The sequence below is a fragment of the Charadrius vociferus genome, unplaced genomic scaffold, assembly GCF_000708025.1.
Source record: "Charadrius vociferus isolate BGI_N301 unplaced genomic scaffold, ASM70802v2 scaffold561, whole genome shotgun sequence".
NCBI classification, from domain to species: Eukaryota; Metazoa; Chordata; class Aves; order Charadriiformes; family Charadriidae; genus Charadrius; species Charadrius vociferus.
In genome coordinates this window covers 1507614-1513886 of record NW_009646848.1, presented here as the reverse complement: position 1 = coordinate 1513886, position 6273 = coordinate 1507614, and positions in this window count along the sequence as shown.

Below are 6273 nucleotides of genomic sequence, written 5' to 3'. Positions count from 1 at the left end.
GGGTTTTTCTATTACCGTCTTGTGGCATGAGTTTGGGGGATTTGGAGTGGGTTACTGGCTTATTATTTTCCCATCTATTTACTAGGTTTTGGTGTTCTGTAAACAGTAGAATCCAAGCTTTGAGACTTCCCTGTTCAAAAAGACAAAATGGGCTTAGTAACTGCCACTTCATTCAAGCTTCTGTTCCAAATAACGGCAGTATATTTTATTTGCCTCTCCACTATTCCTTACTTGAAACCAGTAAAATCTTTGTACCTGTGCCATTTTGTCTTAATGAGCAAAGTACTTAACTGTCTTACTAGTGTGTGTATTTCTAACGTTCCTCCCTAAAACTTGGATGTCTTGCAAGTGTTATCAGTCTACTTCCAGCTGTTGAACATGGGTGCGTTTCTTCAGTTATCTTGTATCCTTTGCTCTCTAGTCCAACACTTTTCTCACATTGCTGTCTAGCAGTTGCCGTTATCCAAACCTTAGGTAGTAGATTTGTTTCCTTAAAATGCCTTTTTCTGTTCTTAGGTATGCACCCTTTACCCAGCCTTTACTGAGTAACACTTCATGTAAACCCCGTTGGTGTGGAGCAACACCATAACTGTACACATGTGAGACTAAATGAGACAAGAGAGATTCTTGGCAGGTACTTGTTGTCCTTGTCACCTCTAGTTTCCCTGTTCTTTGCACACTATTAATAATTAAAAAAATTATATGAGGTTCTCTGGAGACATGCTTTCTCATGTTACTCCTCAGGAAATGAGAAGTAGGGGGAGCGTAGGGGATAACTGCGCTTCAAAGCACTGCTTCCAGCTTCTGGGAAGGTGAGGAATGGCCCTTGTACTCTGTTGCCTTTGCCTTGGGGGGGGGGGTGTTAGGGAAAGGCTTAGTGATGCATGAATGGCACTGCACACAGCTGACTGCATTGGGAATTTCCTGCTTGCTTTTGCAATGGATTGGGAATGCTTAATGAGATGTGAAGTGAAAGGTACAGGCTTGGTTCAGGAAGGAGAATGCTTCTGACTCCCTTGAGTACGTACACTGCTGCATTCCCCGCAAACTCACGTAGTGTAACCTGCCACTGCAGCACTGGATCACTTACCCAGCAGTTCTGAAAGCACATTGATACAAGGATTGCTGTGGGATTTTGTTTTTTGCACTGAATCTGGTAAGCTTTAGACTGGGAAAGATATTGAGATGGGCAAGCTGGTATTCTGATGTCTTTCCTTGGAAAATTAAGAATATGTCTGCTTTGACACAGAACAAAAGTTAATAAGGTGAGAAGAACGAGTAATGCACCTTTTACAAATTCTTAAGCAGGATAATCCTTAGTAAACTTCAGTTTTGTTCAGAACTAAAGCTATTTTGGGCAGATTGGGGCAAGGTTGGCAGTTTCACTGAAGTATAAACAGATGTGAGATATTCATAAACATTGAAACAGTACTGCAGAACTTGGCATAAAAACTACTTGAACTGCCTTCAGTTGTTCAAAAGCAAGTGTTTTCTTAAGGTGAGATTTGACAGGCTAAATACAATTCTTTTAACCTCCTCAAAAATGTAGGTCAGATTTGAATCACTTTAACAAAAGCACCTAACTAGTTATCTTTATTTTATGAAAGGAGAAATTGAGGGAGAGATGCAAATAGTGTCCTAGTGTCTAGTTTTTTCTGTTATTTCAGTCCTACCTTTGTGCTAAGAAGAACCTTTGCATAAACAGAAGCCTGTGACTGACATAACACCCTTTACCCCGAATGCCTCCTTACGAAAATATAGGCTCAACCCTAGCGAGTCTAAAGCACTTACTAAAATTACATTTTTGGATTTCTCAGGCAGGGCATAAATTGTTCCCTGACTAGACTGCTACTTCTCTTGTAGCTGAACTTTGAGAACCGGTTTTATATTTCTTCAGCCAATAACGAGGGTCAGCTCTCTCTGGCAACTGTGGTGCTTGTGTGCCTGTAAATAAGGTGGAATTTCAGATGAGTGCTTAGTTTGTGTTGTGGTGGTTTGGGTTTTTTTTTTTTGTTTTTTTGTTTTGTTTTAAGACTTCTAGATACAAGGATTTTGAATTTGCAGAGTATTTAACATGCTTTTCTACCTACTTGGAGCCATTGTTTTTGTGCTGTGTTCATTCTCTCATTCCAGCATTCTTCCCTTTCATGGGAACTTATAATGGCTTACACTTGGAGTGGATTACATTTTTATAGTGTAATCATTTTACAGTGTTTTCATAATACTCTGCCTGCCAGCCTGTAACCAGGCTTTTTGCTTGTGAAGGCTGCTGTCTGCTGTTACTTAGCTGTGAAAATATTCCCGGTGGCTTGTGGTCTTTTGAGGAGTGCGATGAAAGGAAGAAGAAACTTCTGTAAGCCTTCATCTGTGCAATGTTTCACTTAAACATAGTAGTCTTGCAGTAACATGAAAGGAAGTATCTGCTCTGAGATGTTCAGACATACTTGGGGGAAAAAAAGCTGCACAAGCCAAGCAGCAGTGGGACCCCTGGTCAAGAGTAAAGGAATTGAGAAAGTTGTGGAGGCAGTGTCAAACAAGTGGCAGCTTGAACTCTTCATTTTTTGCTGTTGACAATAGTGGAGCAATGTAGCTGTGATTTGATTTTGAGTCTTAAAACTAGACAATGATGCACAGTGCAGAAAATTGATCCTGACAACTTAGAATTAATCATTCATCTTATCAGCTGGTGTTACTAATATCTTAAGGAATATCTTAAGGTTTTAAAATGTGATAGGAAAGACCTACAGGAAGTTGTCACTGAGGTCAGAGCTTCATCATATTTCCTGACTGTTGTCAAAATGCATCATTCTTCAATGCTTGGCTATCAGTCTGAAGTTTTGACTTGTAAATTGTAACTTTTGTAGGACCAGGCAGGTCCTTAGAATGAGTCAGGAACAGCTTTTGCAGTGCATTTCTAAGGCTGATTGACCGTAAAGTGTGTGTCTGTAGTACAGAAAGAGATCTGCTCTCACAAAATTCGGGATGTGGGTTAAATGTGTGAAGATTCACAGTATTAGTTCAGTTAAGCAGCTTGTTTTTAGTGTCAGCCTAGAACTCAACTGTAGCTGCACCTCAAGTTTAAGTCAAAGTTCTGCTGTTTTAATGTATTAAGTAACATCAGTTAGGTGGTAAGAGGCAAAGTATGCTTTGTACAGTGAACCTGTAATAGTCTTGTTTTCTTTCCAGAGCCTTAGAAGATCTATGTTCTGTGGTTACTGTTCACTGTGTTGGTATGGTCAATTACTTTCACTTACATTATGCAATCTCACATTTTGGTCCATGACAACTGTTAACAGTTTTTAACAGCCTCTAAATCATGCCACCCTTTCTTTAAAATAACGTCACCTCAAAACCTTGTAATCTTACCACCTATCTTTGTATTCCAGTGATCCAAACCCAGAGCACCTAGAGAAAACCAGGCAAGTAAGGCAGACAATAGATTATCACAAACAGAAAAATGAGGAAAATACCCTAATATGTTTTCTTTGAGAAATGTGTGTTTCATGGTGGTGCAGAAGCAAGGAGGAGGCAGTGCCACAAAAAAGAAATTAGTATTGATAGAATGTACACAGAAAAGGCGCTGCTGCTTTCATGTTGATAGCGCCTAGGTGATACAGTCCTTGCCCTGGAGGAAATGACTCAAAAGGGAAGTTTTTCACCCCCTTTGTTTTCAGTAAGCTCTTGGCTTCTCTGCTAAGAATGCTAGCAAAAAGAACATTATTTTTAATACTAGTGTGTGTAAATAGGGCTGTTACAGATTCAATAATCTCTCCATACACACTTTAGAAACAATTGCTGCAAGGATGTGGACTGAAATTTCGAAACCACTTATGCCAACAAGTAAAAACAGCTAGTGAATATGGATTCTCTTTTTGAGCCTTTCTGAGGTAACCTGAATGGGGGCTATATAGTCAAGAATGGGAAACCACTAATACTAAAAGAAATAAAATATTCTAAACAAAGCTTTAGGCCACCTTCTGACAGGGACTGATATGCCTGAGTGGACATGTGAAATGTCCACAGCCCCTTCTCAGTTGTTTTACACTGGAGAGAAGGGCAGAGTTTCAACCATCAAAATCTCCTGGGAGGCTACATATTGGCCTTTTAGTTAACTCATCCGTTTCCTGTTAAGAAACTGGTAATGGAAACTCTAAACAGTGTAAGAATCCAAACAGCTCCGATAAGTGCAGTAGCACCTGAGTTGCTAGACAAAAAGAGGCCGCAGGACACCTTGCATATCTGTTTTATAGGAAAAATACATGTTTACATGCAGAAGGGGAATGTGCTTTGAGCTATGTCATTGCAGGCTCTTTAGGCTAGACAATGTATGGCTCAGTTTGGCGTTTGGATGGCTTGCTCTTGGGCATCCAACTCTTACCTTGCAGACAGGGTAAGTACATAACTAAGACCAGCAAATTTTGTTGTGACAGGAACAGTAAAAGTGTTGTGGTGTTTAAACACCAGAGCATCTCCTACCCTTAATAGGTAGGGATTGAGTCCATAACCTCCTTGCTGTGCTTCATAGACTTCTTGATTAAACCTGATACCCAGCTGTGGAAGTAAGACTTGCCTTATCTAATCATGCAAAATGAACCAGGGTAAATACAGATTCCAGTACATATCCAGGTGTCTGCATAAAACAATAAAAAAAAAACCACAAACGTTTCAACTGATTTGTGATTTGCTTATTTAGTGTTACTCAATAGAGGCTAAGGAATGAATCATTAAGAAAACATAATTCTTTACTGCTATGTTTAGGCATACAGATGGGCAGTGTACCAGTGCCAACTTCTCTTGCTTCTGTAACTGTTTTTTGCAGAAGCATACTTTTTCTTAAATACAGTACAGGAAGCACCTGCTGTACAGTCTCAGCTCACAGAAGTGGAGTTTGCTGAGAATGAACATAAAGCTAAACTGCTGCTAACACTTATCATTACAGAAATCTTTGGTGATGGGTGACTAGGAGATGTCAACACAGCAATCCGGATTACTGTTACTGTTTTAAGTTATGTGAGCACTAGATGGGGCTGTTGCTCCGCATCCTTTTGACTGAAAATTTGACACGCCCCTGTGACAGGAAATCAAGGAGTTTCAGTGTGGGCTATCTTGTTGCTGCTGCAAGTCTAAAGCAGCTAGCTGGGCTGAAATGTGGTAGATGGTGAGATACATGAAACAAAAATCACAATCCCTACAAGGTGTTTCTCAATGTAAAAAAAAAAAAAAAAAAAAGCCAACCTAAAAAACACGTTTTATTAGTAAAGGAAAAGTATAGTCATCTTGCTGTATTGTTTTTCAAGGAATATGCATTGTTCCTATGCTGATCCATATCCCTAACTCCCCTCCAGTTATCATCGCTCAACTGGGAGGAAAATCATGGAGAAAAAGAGGCAGACCTAGTCTATCAGCCAGCGGGATTCCCCAGGCAGAGTATGTGCTGTGCTCCCAGCCACATCTGTTGGTTGTCTCTTCCCAACTTCTGTCCCTACCTCGCATCGCTGTTATGTGTTTGTGGTCATGTGAGAGCTTTCAGGAGTAAGAAAAGGGGTAGCAGAGGTGGCAAATGTTCACAGGTATTCTCAATCCTCCTCCAGAGAACTCATTCTGTTCCTTCACAGCGAGGTCACCTTGTGCCTCGGTGTAAGCACCTGTCCTTGAGGATAAATTAGTGCCCAATGGTTAATAGCCTATCATTTGTCTGCTTTCTGGTGAGGAGAAAATTAAGGTGCTCTTAATGCTTTCTGGTGCTGTAATGCCTTCTGCCTCAGCAGGTACACAGGAAAAAAAAAAGTGTTTTTCCAAAATTTGGAAAGGAAAAGTTGTAAAGTGATGAGACTTGGGGACTGAAAAAAATGTAAGGAGAGGAAGCATCTGGCAACAGCTACCCTCTCTGATTGTGGCCCTTCACTTTGGAGAAACACGGTGTTGTGACAGACTCACTGAGTCACAGGAAAATAGGATTCAACTTCATGTAAAAGATATATGTCGCATTCAATTAATTAAAAGACATTTTTTAAAAGTGTTGGTTTTGAGCAGTATTCTCTATTCTCAGTGGGTGTCCTAGATTAAAAAAAAAAAATAAAATTTAAACACTGGCCACTTGGTATGAAAACTGAGCTTTCTGGAAAATCTATAGTCAATCTATACTTAGCACTTTATGGCCAGATAGTCACACAAAATTCAGTATATTCCTCTACAAGCTGTTAAAGATAGTGCCTCTTCAAAGAATTTAGTTTTTAACACAGACTTAAACCAGGACAGGAATGAAAACAGTGT